The 16,167-nt window shown below is 40.9% G+C and overlaps 1 protein-coding gene across 3 annotated transcripts in view; it reads left to right on the forward strand.

Annotated features, from left to right (window-relative positions):
- The first annotated feature begins 280 nt into the window (after positions 1-280).
- Positions 281-16,167, forward strand: part of col8a1b (collagen, type VIII, alpha 1b) — a 32,070-nt gene continuing 16,183 nt past the window's right edge. Inside the window, exon 1 of one of the 3 annotated variants that reach the window (XM_071330208.1) lies at positions 281-379. The gene's annotated coding sequence lies outside the window, so the exon portion shown is untranslated. Of the gene's footprint in view, positions 380-467; positions 564-16,167 lie in introns of those variants that run through there. The other 2 variants (XM_071330210.1, XM_071330209.1) reach the window with 2 other exon arrangements.

Below are 16,167 nucleotides of genomic sequence, written 5' to 3' on the forward strand. Positions count from 1 at the left end.
CAGTAGCTCCACCCACCTGCACATAAAAGCCTAGTCTCCTCCCCAGTAGCTCCACCCACCTGCACATAAAAGCCTAGTCTCCTCCCCAGTAGCTCCACCCACCTGCACATAAAAGCCTAGTCTCCTCCCCAGTAGCTCCACCACCTGCACATAAAAGCCTAGTCTCCTCCCCAGTAGCTCCACCCACCTGCACATAAAAGCCTAGTCTCCTCCCCAGTAGCTCCACCCACCTGAACATAAAAGCCTAGTCTCCTCCCCAGTAGCTCCACCCACCTGAACATAAAAGCCTAGTCCATGCTGTTAACTTCTGTTCAGGGGTCTGTATCACACTTCTGTAACTCCAGTGATAGTTCCCCTCAACAGACACACACTGAGCAAGGTAAGGATATCCTATAGGTTTCCTGGAGGAAGGTGTGGTCTGTCAGGATTCATTTGGCTGATATTATGATGATGATTTGGAGGGGTTTTGTGAACTGGGTGTTTATCAGGAGTGTATTCTCATTCTCTAGACCTGGTACCACCTGACTATTTGGTGCTTTCAATGTCTGCATTCTTCTCCTCCGGTGAGTTTGTGTGTTCTGGCAAGGGTGTTGAGGGAACGGGGCGAGATTCTTTGCACGTGTCTGGGTTGTTCTGAAGGCTGTGTGGTTAAAATTAGGAGAACGTTCAGCTCAAATTGTTCAGTGTTCATTGGGACTTTTGTAACCTTTCTTCACTGAGAGATTCCCTGAAAAAGATCATGCTGGAATAATCCTAAATCTCGTGATGATGAGGCACTTCTTTTTCCAAAGAGAAAAGGACATGTGAAACAGACCGTCTGTTCAGTAGAAATCCAGGGCTTGTCAGAGGTGTTAACTCTGAGAGAACTGACCCAGTAGCTTTACTTCCAGTCTAGTTAGTTAATACCACATCATGTATTAGGATGGTGATGTCAGAGGTGTTAACTCTGAGAGAACTGACCCAGTAGCTTTACTTCCAGTCTAGTTAGTTAATACCACATCATGTATTAGGATGGTGATGTCAGAGGTGTTAACTCTGAGAGAACTGACCCAGTAGCTTTACTTCCAGTCTAGTTAGTTAATACCACATCATGTATTAGGATGGTGATGTCAGAGGTGTTAACTCTGAGAGAACTGACCCAGTAGCTTTACTTCCAGTCTAGTTAGTTAATATCACATCATGTATTAGGATGGTGATGTCAGAGATGTTAACTCTGAGAGAACTGACCCAGTAGCTTTACTTCCAGTCTAGTTAGTTAATACCACATCATGTATTAGGATGGTGATGTCATCTCCAGTCTAGTTAGTTAATACCACATCATGTATTAGGATGGTGATGTCATCTCCAGTCTAGTTACTTAATACCCCTTCATGTATTAGGATGGTGATGGCATCTCCAGTCTAGTTAGTTAATACCACATCATGTATTAGGATGGTGATGTCATCTCCAGTCTAGTTAGTTAATACAACATCATGTATTAGGATGGTGATGTCATCTCCAGTCTATTTAGTTAATACCACATCATGTATTAGGATGGTGATGTCATCTCCAGTCTAGTTAGTTAATACCACATCATGTATTAGGATGGTGATGTCATCTCCAGTCTAGTTAGTTAATACAACATGATGTATTAGGATGGTGATGTCATCTCCAGTCTAGTTAGTTAATACCACATCATGTATTAGGATGGTGATGTCATCTCCAGTCTAGTTAGTTAATACCACATCATGTATTAGGATGGTGATGTCATCTCCAGTCTAGTTAGTTAATACCACATCATGTGTTAGGATGGTGATGTCATCTCCAGTCTAGTTAGTTAATACCACATCATGTATTAGGATGGTGATGTCATCTCTGGTCTAGTTAGTTAATACCACATCATGTATTAGGATGGTGATGTCATCTCCAGTCTAGTTAGTTAATACCACATCATGTATTAGGATGGTGATGTCATCTCCAGTCTAGTTAGTTAATACAACATCATGTATTAGGATGGTGATGTCATCTCCAGTCTAGTTAGTTAATACCCTTCATGCATTAGGATTGTGATGTCATCTCCAGTCTAGTTAGTTAATACCACATCATGTGTTAGGATGGTGATGTCATCTCCAGTCTAGTTAGTTAATACAACATAATGTATTAGGATGGTGATGTCATCTCTGGTCTAGTTAGTTAATACCACATCATGTATTAGGATGGTGATGTCATCTCCAGTCTAGTTAGTTAATACAACATCATGTATTAGGATGGTGATGTCATCTCCAGTCTAGTTAGTTAATACAACATAATGTATTAGGATGGTGATGTCATCTCTGGTCTAGTTAGTTAATACCACATCATGTATTAGGATGGTGATGTCATCTCCAGTCTAGTTAGTTAATACAACATCATGTATTAGGATGGTGATGTCATCTCCAGTCTAGTTAGTTAATACAACATAATGTATTAGGATGGTGATGTCATCTCCGGTCTAGTTAGTTAATACCACATCATGTATTAGGATGGTGATGTCATCTCCAGTCTAGTTAGTTAATACAACATCATGTATTAGGATGGTGATGTCATCTCCAGTCTAGTTAGTTAATACCACATCATGTGTTAGGATGGTGATGTCATCTCTGGTCTAGTTAGTTAATACAACATCATGTATTAGGATGGTGATGTCATCTCCAGTCTAGTTAGTTAATACAACATCATGTATTAGGATGGTGATGTCATCTCCAGTCTAGTTAGTTAATACAACATCATGTATTAGGATGGTGATGTCATCTCCAGTCTAGTTAGTTAATACCCCATCATGTATTAGGATGGTGATGTCATCTCCAGTCTAGTTAGTTAATACAACATCATGTATTAGGATGGTGATGTCATCTCCAGTCTAGTTAGTTAATACAACATCATGTGTTAGGATGGTGATGTCATCTCTGGTCTAGTTAGTTAATACAACATCATGTATTAGGATGGTGATGTCATCTCCAGTCTAGTTAGTTAATACAACAAGTCGCTCTGGATAAGAGCGTCTGCTAAATGACTTAAATGTAAATGTAAACATAATGTATTAGGATGGTGATGTCATCTCTGGTCTAGTTAGTTAATACCACATCATGTATTAGGATGGTGATGTCATCTCCAGTCTAGTTAGTTAATACAACATAATGTATTAGGATGGTGATGTCATCTCTGGTCTAGTTAGTTAATACCACATCATGTATTAGGATGGTGATGTCATCTCCAGTCTAGTTAGTTAATACAACATCATGTATTAGGATGGTGATGTCATCTCCAGTCTAGTTAGTTAATACCCCATCATGTATTAGGATGGTGATGTCATCTCCAGTCTATTTAGTTAATACAACATCGTGTATTAGGATGGTGATGTCATCTCCAGTCTAGTTAGTTAATACAACATCATGTATTAGGATGGTGATGTCATCTCCAGTCTAGTTAGTTAATACCACATCATGTATTAGGATGGTGATGTCATCTCCTGAATATGATCATATGCTAAATCCTTCGCTTAGCATTCAAATATTATTCATATTATTCACATTCATATCATTCGAGACAGAGAGAGAGAGAGAGAGAGAGAGGCTGTTGAACAGAGTAACCCATTGAAAACATACCTCCAGGATGCAGCCTGATGGCCTATCCTTGTAAAGTCAGTAGGCCCTGTGTTCACTAGACATGACTATGTGGCTCTGGGCTTCATAATGGGTTCCCTAAAGCCCCATGCAGCATCCTAGCTTTACCTTCACTACCTGGCTCATAGATCTGAGCCTGGACCCTGAGGGCGACTATTCTGTCCCCCCCCCCTCTTTTTCTCTCTCTCTTTCCCCCCTCTTTTGCTCTCTCCCCTCTCTTCCTCTCTCTCTTCCTATACAGGGATTAGATACAGCAGGAGGTAGTTTCTGTTGTCTCTGAGGTTCATTGTGGGAGCATTCCTGGGTGTCTGCTGTGCAGCCTGAGAGAGAGGGCCAGAAAAAGGCCTGGGCAGCGGGTTGTCGCTCTAGCCTGTCCAGAGGGTCACTCTCCCCCTAAAGGTGTGGAACCACAGTACCCGGTGTGGTCTGTCTTAGACCGCTCAGCCATTACAGGGAGGGGTGGATGAAATCGTTTGGAATTGAACTTCTAAGCCGCGACATATTGTATGTGTTGTGTGAGCTAAGGGTGGTGCCCTTGCCTTGTTCAGGGTGAAGAGGGGATTCGGGATTTAGTCAGTTGGCAGAGATTTGACTCGACAACAAAAAATGGAGAACTGTGTTCTTTGCTAGTTTAAAATAAATCACACCTAGTGATCTCATTTATTTATTTTATTTCTGAAGTTTATTTGGACAGGGACAGCATGCAACAAAAACATGAGTGCACCAGATTTATCAAACAGCTCATTTACATCCTTAGTCCCCGGGCAAGTGAACATATACTGTAACCACGACAACATTATATACAAAAGGACATCATACGTACATCAGACATTTAAAAACAACAGGAAGGACATATAGACACATTTCAGAACAGAGGCTAGGACATTACGCATACAATTCATTGCACATATTGCTGTTGGACTTTATACATTTGAGTTGTAAAACACATAAACACATATAAAATCAAAATATTGCACATCAACCCTCGCCTCCGACTGACAAGTGACTGTGTATTATAAAGGGTCGCTGTGATTATTGGGGGAGGAACATTTACATTTTCAACAAACAAATCACATAATGAAATTAGATTTAAACCTGTATAGCTTAGGCAATTAGTGTCAACCTATTGGACAAAAACACATTGTGTGACTGCTCTAGCACATAAATTAGTCGGCCTCTCTCTCTCAAATCAATTCAATTTGCTTTATTGGCATGACGTAACAACGTACATCTTGCCAAAGCTTACTTTGAATATTTAAAATATTAAAATAATAGTAATCAATATTGTCAACAGGACAACAGTAACAACAATAACCAAGGGTGAAAATAACTATTGAACAATAACAATATAGAGGACATGTTGGTTGGTCTGTCAGACACTGTCCCTCATCTTATGGCAGGCAGCAATGTAGTGCACTGCCAACCCACAGCTCTCTGCATCCTCCCCCAACAGGATGGGAAGCCTATTCGCAACAGAGAGATCTTTCTCAAGGGTTTCAAATTTGGGGAAATGACACTCTCTAATTGTTTTATATTTCTGACATTTTGTCAGGAAATGCAGCTCTGTCTCAGGTTCTGCTGTGGTGCAGTGATTGAACAGCCTTTCCTCTACAGGGAGCCAGGTTTTCTCTCTCTCTCTCTCTCTCTCTCTCTCTCTCTCTCTCTCTCTCTCTCTCTCTCTCTCTCTCTCTCTCTCTCTCTCTCCTTCTCTCTCTCTCTCGCTCTCTCTCTCCTTCTCTCTGCTAATGCCGTTGTATAAGAAGGGTTTATAAGGTTTAGGGGAATGTGCCCTGGGATCATACAGCTGCAGTGGCTGTGATTTGAGTACACTACCAAATACGGAACAGTAGCAGTCTATCCCTAGCAGCCCTACTGTCGGGAGCAGAGAAGCCCTGTTCCATTCCACTACAGCTGCTGTATCTGGTTCTTTAGTAGCTCATCAGGATGTAACACCCACTGAATAGATGTATTCATAGTGCATTTAATTACAGTGCCTTCGGATAGTATTCACAGCCCTTTTTCCACATGTTGTTGTGTTACAGCCTGAAGATAGAGATGTTGTGTCACTGACCTACACACAACACCCCATCATGCCAAATTGGAATTGTGTTATTTAAAAAAAATGTACAAATGAAAAGTTGAAGTGCCTTGAGTCAATAAGTATTCACCCCTTTTGTTATGGCGAGCCTGAATAAGTTCAGGAGTACAAATGGGCTTAACAAGTCACATAATAAATTGCATGGACTCACTCTGTAAGGTCCCTCAGTCGAGCAGTGAATTTCAAACACAGATTCAACCACAAAGACCAGAAAGGTTTTCCAATGCCTCACAAATAAAGGCACCTATTGGTAGATGGGTAAAAAAGGCAAACTTTGAATATCCCTTTGAGCATGGTGAAGATATTAATTACACTTTGGATGGTGCGTCAATACACCCAGTCAGACTACTGAGATACACCATGAGGCCAATGGTGAATTAAAACAGTTGTGATAGGAGAAAACTGAGGATGGATCAACAACATTATAGTTACTCCACAATATTAACCTAAATGACAAAGTGAAAAGAAGGAAGCCTGTACAAAATAAAAAATATTTCAAAACATTCATACTGTTTGCAATAAGGCACTAAAGTAAAACTGCAAAAAAATGTGGCAAAGAAATGTATTTTATGTCCTGAATACAAAGCATTATGTTTGGGGCAAATCCAACACAACACCTCATGGTGTTGGCTGCATCATGTTATGGGTATGCTTGTCATCGGCAAGGACTAGGGAGTTTTTTAGGATAAAAATAAACAGAATAGAGCTAAGCACAAAACCTGGTTGAGTCTGCTTTTTAACAGACACTGGGAGACAAATCCACCTTTCAGCAGGACAATAACCTAAAACACAAGGCCAAATATACACTGGAGTTGCTTACCAAGATGACATTGAATGTTCCAGAGTGGCCTAGTTACCGTTTTTACTTAAATATGCTTGAAAATCTATGGCAAGACTTGAAAATGGCTGTCTAGCAATGATCAACAAACAACTTGTTTGAGCTTGAAGAATATTGTGCAAATATTGTATAATCCAAGTGTGCAAAGCTCTTAGAGACTTACACAGAAAGATTCATAGCTGTTATCACTGCCAAAGGTGAATCTAACATGTATTGACTCAGGGGAGTGAATACTTGTGTAAATGAGATATTTCTGTATTTAACTTTAAATACATTTGCAACAATTTCTAAAAACATAATTTCATTATGGGGTATTGTGTGTAAATGGGTGAGACCAAATATATTTCATTTGTTTTGAGTTCAGGCTGTAACAACAAAATGTGAAATAAGTCAAGGGGTATAAATACTTTCTGAAGGTACTGTTGATAAAATAACTTGACAGTTATGTGGATATCTAAAATAAAATAGCTTAAAAGTTATGTCGATTCTGAATTGAAGTATTCATAGTGAATTTAATAATATTATTGACAAAATAACTTGACAGTTATGTGGATTTCTAAAATAAAATAGCTTAAAAGTTCTGCAGATATGTAGAGTCATATTCTTAATAAAATATCCTTGAAAGTTACGCGGATGATCTCAAGCGAATGGCATGGAATTCAGAACTCCTACGTCGGTTTTGTATGGCATGTGATATAGAAAATATTTTATCGCTGAACTGTATAATACATTAAGTTGTCTCTGACATCCATCATGTTCCTTATTCTCATCACTATCCTGTCTGGCCCGTGGCCGTACTGTACATCTCTCTTCTGAGAGATCCTAAATTAGCCTGGGTTTGGTTTAATGGTCTGGAGTGAAGCCATCAGCATGTGGGTAAAAATAACCCAACATGCTGTTATATAGATTTTATGGTGGATTATGGTACTCTAATGGATAGAGAGGGGAAGGAGAAATATGTGTTATGGTAACACCTTATGTAACCACCGGTAATAACATTTTATTATTAACATGTCGTTAGATAGTAACTGCTTTGTAACTGCAGGGTAAAGTGTTACCAGTGTTATTGTGAAGAGAGCATCGACGACAGAAGCCAAAGTCCCTTAGACTGGTCTCTTGGATGGGATATTTCTCACTGCAGTAGTTGAAAAAGTACTCTATAGTCATACTTGAGTAAAAGTAAAGATACCTCAAGTCAAAGTGAATGTCTCCCAGTAAAATATTACTTGAGTAAAAGTAAAGATACCTTAAGTCAAAGTGAATGTCTCCCAGTAAAATATTACTTGAGTAAAAGTAAAGATACCTTAAGTCAAAGTGAATGTCTCCCAGTAAAATATTACTTGAGTAAAAGTAAAGATACCTCAAGTCAAAGTGAATGTCTCCCAGTAAAATATTACTTGAGTAAAAGTAAAGATACCTTAAGTCAAAGTGAATGTCTCCCAGTAAAATATTACTTGAGTAAAAGTAAAGATACCTTAAGTCAAAGTGAATGTCTCCCAGTAAAATATTACTTGAGTAAAAGTAAAGATACCTCAAGTCAAAGTGAATGTCTCCCAGTAAAATATTACTTGAGTAAAAGTAAAGATACCTTAAGTCAAAGTGAATGTCTCCCAGTAAAATATTACTTGAGTAAAAGTAAAGATACCTCAAGTCAAAGTGAATGTCTCCCAGTAAAATATTACTTGAGTAAAAGTCTTAAAGTGTCTGTGTAATGCGGTGCGTACTGGCGGCAAAGAAGTCAGGCGCAGGAGAGCGAAAACAGATTTACAACAGTGTTGTTTAATAAACATAAACCACCGTCAGAACAATACAATAAACGGGTCAAACAAAACCCGGTAATAACCAGCATACCGTGGACAAGCACTACAAGAAACAATTACGGACAAGGACATGGGGGGAACAGAGGGTTAAATACACAACATGTAATTGATGGAATTGGAACCAGGTGTGATGGAAGACAAGACAAAACCAATGGAAAATGAAAAGTGGATCGGCGATGGCTAGAAGGTCGGTGACGTCGACTGCCGAACGCCGCCCGAACAAGGAGAGGGACCAACTTCGGCAGAAGTTGTGACAATCTGATTTTAATGTACTTAAGTACAGTGGTGGAAAAAGTACTGAATTGTCATACTAAAAAAGTAAATGCTATACATAAAATTCCTTATATTATGCAAACCAGACAACACAGGTTGTTTTTTATATTTACGGACAGACGGGCACTCTCCAACACTCAGACATAATGAGTCTCCTGATCAGACGCAGTAGGGATTACAACGCGTCATATTGATAGGTGTGTGAATTTGACCATATTGCTGTCCTGTCTGAGCATTCGAAATGTAACGAGTACTTTTGTATGGGAGTAAAAGTACATATTTTCTTATGTAGTGGAGTAAAGGTTGTCATAAATATAAATAGAAAAGTCAAGTACAGATACCCCAAAAAACGACTTAAGTAGTACTTCAACATATATTTACTTAAGTACTTTACACCACTGATACTGTGACATCATTTATCATCAGTTATTTATATCAGTTATGTCCATGGATTTAAATATGTATAGAATAGAATAGAATACCTTTATTGTAAATTAGACGAGGAGTTCAGTTCCTGGAGGGTTTCAAACATTCAATACAGCTCAAGCTTAACAAGAATATCGTGCCTCTCCACAAAAGTGTGGCCTAAAATATGCGACAGCTCACAGTTCCCAGTGTTAACAACAGGAAATAGTCTTAGTCTGAGATCACCAAGTATTGTGAAGGTACCAAAGCCTTCCCAACAGAAAGTTGGCCTCTCCTCAGCTTGTTTGTGACCCTCTTGACCCCTCGTTGACCCTGACCTCCATTACGACGTCCTATTCAACCCAGCTCTGTGAACTGTGTACTGCTGAGGTCATCGTGATCACCGTTGGTTTCCCCCCTCTTGAGGCTGAGAGCTACGACCAAATAACTCAGGGTGACTCCTGTAGCCTTGCTCTGTAAAGAGAGTGTCTATGTGTGAAGGAATGCTGGAAAAGGCCAGGCACACACACACATCGATCAGCTCATAACATGGGCAGGACAACGGGAGTATTGGCAGAGGCGATGACCTTTGCAGGGCAGGTATTTAGGCTGCTGGGAGCTGGGAGTGGAGTAGTGTTTGTAATGGGATAAATCACATCGGACAAGGCCAGATGAACAGCACATACAGGGAGAGGAGAGGGGAGAGGAGGGAGAAGAGAGGAGAGCAGAGGGGAGGGGAGAGGTGGAGGAGGGAGAAGAGAGGAGAGCAGAGGGGAGGGGAGAGGAGAGGTGAAGGAGGGAGGAATGGAGAGGAGAGCTGGGGAACAAAGTTAAAGTGAGAGAAAGACAAAGGATCAGGAGTGAGTTGGAGGGAGGATTGATTCCTCTGCTGCTCCCCAGGCTGCTGCTGTCAGAGTGGGACAGGAGACCTCACAGCCACCTCATCCTCATACAGTTGTCTGATGGGGCTAACAGATCTAGCTCTTTTTCTTTCTTTCTTTCGCTCCCTCCCTCTTTCTCTCTCTACTTCTCTTTCTTGGGCTGTCTCTCTCTTGCTGTCTCTGTGTCTCACTCTCCTTCTCTCTGTCTGTGTGTCTTACTCTTCTTCTCTCTGTCTCTCTCTCGTTTTCTCTCTTTCTCTTTCTCTCTCTACTTCTCTTTCTTGGGCTGTCTCTCTCTTGCTGTCTCTGTGTCTCACTCTCCTTCTCTCTGTCTGTGTGTCTTACTCTTCTTCTCTCTGTCTCTCTCTCGTTTTCTCTCTTTCTCTCTCTCTCTCCAACTCTTCCTCTTTTCCTCTTCTCCTCCCTCCCTACCTCCCGCTCTGTCTCTCTGTCTCTCTGTCTCCCCAAGGGTCTTCACCACTCGACCTTTCAGCTGAGTGAAGTGTGGAGTAGTGACCCAAGTTCCTGAATGCACAGACAGAGCACCCACAGATGAGATGAAGACTAGAGGGAGAGAGAGGCTTAGGTCCCGATGGGTTTTACAGTCCCCAGATGTGTGCTTGGCTCCCGCTCGGCTCTGTCAGCTGATCGGACATTCCTCTGGAACCAGTGGTGTGTCTTTCCCTTTGAAACTCCAGAATTCTGCTGGGAAAAAGTCTAAGTGGGATACTTTTGGACATTCCAACTCTGATGTCACCCCATTGAATTTGAAATATAAAACAGTTAAGGTAAGGGTTAGTGTTAGGTAGGGGTTATGGTTAAGATTAGGGTAAATGTTAAGGTTAGGATTTAGGGTTTAAGGTCAGGACGTCCCAAGGTTCCAGGATATCACTAACCCATGCTGCTGCTAATACGGAGCGGCTCTTCTTCTGTTTAGCACACTACTCATTATTGGAGGCTGCTGAGGGGAGAACGGCTCATAATAATGGCCGGAACGGAGCAAATGGAATGACATCAAACACCTGGAAACCATGGAAACCATGTGTTGATGTATTTGATACCATTCCACTGATTCTGCTCCAGTCATTACCATCTGTGTGTGTGTGTGTGGTAGAGTAAGGTTGGAGTGGTTGCCATTGTTACCCGTGGACATCGGTTGCCAAGGCGGCCAGGCCAAGTGTGCGAGTTAGGTAACGTGAAGAGCGTGACAGCCATCAGCATCCGTTTTACTGGGAAGCCCTTGAGGACAGAGAAAACAGCCCGTTCTCATGGGGTCAATGGGCCAAAGGGGTGACACCAAAGATAATGGGCTTCTTTAGGGCACCAGCCACAGCCTGTAGGAAGGGAACCTGAACTGAGGCTCTGATCTAAAATCATCTTACCCTCATCATGTCCTAACTTCACCTATTAGATGGGAAAATGTTAAACTGACATTGGATCAGTGAGTACTGATGTAGGAACTTATTTTGAGCCAGTATCCTACAGCAGGAAAATAATCCTGCAGCAACAGGAAATGTGAATTATTATGTGGATTATAATTAATGGACATTTTTTGTATGGGTTGATACATTTTTCATTAGGACAAATCAAGTATGACATTTTAAAGTGGAAATTACAAACTTTGGAAGTATTTTTAAACGAATACACTACAAGTCTCAGCAAGAAAAGAGTGATCAAATGAAGATCCTAAATCTGTAGGGTAAAAATTCATTTTACTCAGGGAAGGAAGGAGAGCACACAGATAGGTCCCTCTATGGGAAGGTGTCAGGCATTTCCCTCTGGTATTCTGTGTAGAATTTCCAAGGGCAGCTTTGTAAGAATTACAGTACTTTGTCTCCAGTCACCCGTCCTACCTTTGTGTTCAGAGGACAGGATCCGCAGTCAACTTAAACTGTGCAGGCTTGATTTCTGGAACCGACGCAAGGGAAACGGCATCAAGTACAGCCAAACGTGGTACAAATGAAAATCCTTCCTTTAGTTCCCTCCTTTTTCCTCACTCCATCTCTGTTCCATAGAATATGTTTAACCCACTAACCTTTTGACTGTGAGTCTGTTCCAGCTTAGCTTGTCTCCATTGCCAGTCTTAGAGTGATATGCGTCATATACAGCGTGTTGAATATGTTTCATGTTTCAAAGTTTATTCGCCACGTGCACAGGATTCAACCGGTGTAAAACACTACTGTGACATTCTTCCTTGAGAGCTCTTTCCCAACAATGCATTGATAATGATACAACTATAGAGATTAATAGATAATTGGATTAAAAAAACACACAAGTATAATATGGCAGGATAAAGAAAATGGCCCCTGTCTTCATCCATTTTCAGTCTCATGTTTTCAGTTGATTGATGGAGAATTGTGAACATTAGAAATACATCTGCTGGTATTCTGGGTAGAGAGAGTACTGGTCCTCTGAGCTGCGTATTGTCTTACTGAGCCTCATAACAGAGAGTCTGATTTTACCACCTCAACAGTCCAGAGTTCAGATCAGTGGAAAATATGATATTATCCCTTATTTATTTATTTGCTTGCTGTGTCCGTGTTTGAAGTGAGGTTGCAGTGTCCCTGTTTGAAGTGAGGTTGCAGTGTCCCTGTTTGAAGTGAGGTTGCTGTGTCCGTGTTTGAAGTGAGGTTGCTGTGTCCCTGTTTGAAGTGAGGTTGCAGTGTCCCTGTTTGAAATTAGGTTGCTGTCTGCTCAGAATCAGAAACAAGCCGTGTTCTATTTGGATAGACGATGACAGGGCCAGTAATGTTCACGTATAAGTTCACTCGTCAACTTTTCTTGTTCACTGCATGTTTACACAGTGAAGGGATATTAGGCCAACGGGTGCCGTTGAAACAGCGATGCCAGGCCTGACTACAGACTACTAAAGAAGCACGTATCTGGGCTCAACAGCATGGTTGGTATTCAACATGCTTTTCCTCGTGATCCCCTTTTGATTATTGACAATCAAAGTTACCATCTGGAAGCAGTCAGGGAAATACAGAGGAGAAATGGAAATGTGATTATTTTCAAACCCCCGAGTTGGGGCTCGGGATCAAGCAGACACTGCTGTGGTTGGAAGTGGTGGCAGGTGGTAGGAAACAGGCGTTCTGTGGTAGAATGGCAACAGCCTTTTTTAATTTATTAAACTAGGCAAGTTAGTTAAGAACAAATTATTATTTACAATGACGGCCAAACCCGGACGACGCTGGGCCAATTGTGCACCACCCTATGGGACTCCCAATCACAGCCGGATGTGAACCAGGGACTGTAGTGACACCTCTTGCACTGAGATGCAGTGCCTTAGACCGCTGCGCCACTCTGGAGCCACTTTGTTGCATTATCATTATTGTTTTGGACCACACTAAAAATCACAGGTTAGTGTCTAGGTCAGGGCTCTCCAACCCCGTTCCTGGAAAGCTACCGTACTATAGGTAGAAAACCTACAGGGGGGGTTGCTCACCAGGAACAGGGTTTGAGAGTCCTGGTCTAAGTATTGACAGAGGGGCCGGAGAAATACATTTTGGCAGCCCGTTGAAGGAATATTTAGACGTTTGACTGACTTTTGTTGTTCCAACAGCAAGCCCCAGAGAACAACGTGAGAATTTTATTGCAGCCATGTGAATCTGATAAGTAAATAAGGCAGGGAGTGGGGAGGAAACAGGTTGCTTTTGCAGCTGAGAGCTTGGACCCGGCTCAGTTGTTGGATTGTGAATCTGCTGTGTGCCGGACTTCGACTCCCTAGCGGGGGCCCGTCCTTCTCTCTCCTCGGCCAAATGGAGGAGCCAAAGAAGACGGCTCCCACAGGCCTCTCGCAATTGGTCCGTCTAGAATCCCTTGGATTATCCAAGACTGTCACCCGATTGGTTGATGTGTGAGTGGGCTGCGTGGAGACTGGAAAACAGCAGCTGTGAACCCTCGTACCCCAGCTCTCTTTAACTATGGGTGTCTGGCCCTCACTGTCCACAGGGGGAGTAGTTAAAGCACAGTATTGTTAAATGAACTAGGGGTGTTGGTAGGACAGGTGTTGGTAATTAAATATGATGTGTTTTGGTCTGGTTGCTCTCAGCAGGGAGGCAGATGGACACGTCCTTGGAGACGTGCCATGATGCAACTGTTTAAAGAGCCTATTGCTCTTCTCTGTTTTCACTGCTGTTGTTGTTGTTATTGTTGTTGTCAGTAACCCCTTATTTCCGGGTCATATACTTTTTATTATTATTATTTACTCATTGCAAAGCGAGTAAATTAAAACATTTCTATGGCAGTGCAGTCCGGTGTTTATCCATGCGTGTTTGGCAGCACTCAGTCCTCTGTCCATGGTGCTGGATACATACATTGCAAACACAATAGTTCAATTTTTTTCTTCCTGGAAATCTTATCGGATCAGAAATATACCTCTTGGTTTAAAATAAATGCTGGTGTCTTCGTATCCCCACTCAGCTCTTTCATGTTTGTGTATTACTTTAATCAAATCTGTAAATCATTCTTAATCCAGAGGTCTCAGAGTCATTTCCGACATGAAGCCTAAGGGATGTCTTCTGAGTCTGGGAATCATTGTGTCGCTGATCACTCTGGATGCCAAGTGTGCAAAGCTGTTATCAAGGCAAAGGGTGGCTACTTTGAAGAATCTCAAATATAAAATATGTTTTGATTTGTTTAACACTTTTTTGGTTACTAGATGATTCCATATGTGTTATTTTATAGTTTTGATGTCTTCACTATTATTCTACAATGTAGAAAATAGTCAAAATAAAGAAAAACCCTGGAATGAGTCGGTGTGTCTAAACTTTGACTATTACTATATAATAAGATGATAAAAAATACAATGACAAAGCTGTAAAACATTATTCTAAATACAAACCATCAGCTTAGTGAATACCATTGGTGTTTAACATGAGGGTTTCAGCATGAAATATCATTTATCTGTATTTTTTTATGTCAATATGTCTTTGTTGTAAATGTGTTGGTGCCAAACTGGTGGCAGTTATCATCAAAATACAATAGTTGGAAGAGTTGCAGAGTTAATTGAAAATAATGTAATTGTTGATTAGATTTTTTCCATGATTTTTTCATGATTTTGTTGATTTTCTCTTGAACCAGAAACTCTATATACTAGAAACTTGTGGACAGTATGGACACAGATATAAAAATATATTATACTATATATTAGGGCCGAGACGATACCAGTATTTTTTATTTTGCAAAAATGAAAACACGAAGCAGATCATACTCTTTGGTCCTTTAAAAACCTGCTGTAAATAAAATATTGGGTTCATCTTTTTATTTGTTTATTTGGTTCCCCCTTAGCTTTTGCAGAAGCAGCAGCTACTCTTCCTGGGGTCTACAAAACACACAAAACATGACAAGTAACAGAACACTGATAGACAAGGACAGTCACACAACTTTTAAACACAACGATATACAAACAACACAACTAAAAAACAATGTGTGTGTTCGTGTGTGTGTCCCCTCATAGTCCCGCTTTTTTAAAGGTACTGTAATTTTTCTGTTTGAATGAGTAATGGAAGATGGAAGGGAGTTCCATGCGATCATGGCTTTGTATAATACCGTGCGTTGCCGTGAATTCGTTTTGGACTTGGGGACTGTGAAGAGAGACCCCTGGTGGCATGTCTTGTGGGGTATGTATGGGTGTCTGAGCTGAATGTTGTTTGATTACGCAGACAATCTGGAATTTTCATTGCAGTAATATTTCTCATGAAAAGAAGCAGTTAATCTCTCGTCAACCCTTAACCAAGAAGGACTGGCATGTTGTTGACTGTAGAGTGATAACACCTCTACTACTGTAAATAGTGAAAACACCCCTACTACTGTAGTGATAACATCTCTACTGTCCAGAGTTCTACTACTGTAGAGTGATAACGCCTCTAATACTGTAAATAGTGATAACACCTCTACTACTGTCCAGAGTGATAACACCTCTACTACTGTTCATAGTGATAACACCTCTAATACTGTAAAAAGTGATAACATCTCTAATACTGTGAATAGTGATAACATCTATAATACTGTAAATAGTAATAACACCTCTACTACTGTCCAGAGTGATGACACCTCTAATACAGTAAATAGTGATAATACGTCTACAACTGTTCATAGTGATAACACCTCTACTACTGTTCATAGTGATAACACCTCTAATACAGTAAATAGTGATAACACCTCTACTACTGTCCAGAGTAATAGCACCTCTAATACCGTAAATAGTGAT

This window comes from Salvelinus alpinus, chromosome 10 (assembly GCF_045679555.1).
Source record: "Salvelinus alpinus chromosome 10, SLU_Salpinus.1, whole genome shotgun sequence".
NCBI classification, from domain to species: domain Eukaryota; kingdom Metazoa; phylum Chordata; class Actinopteri; order Salmoniformes; family Salmonidae; genus Salvelinus; species Salvelinus alpinus.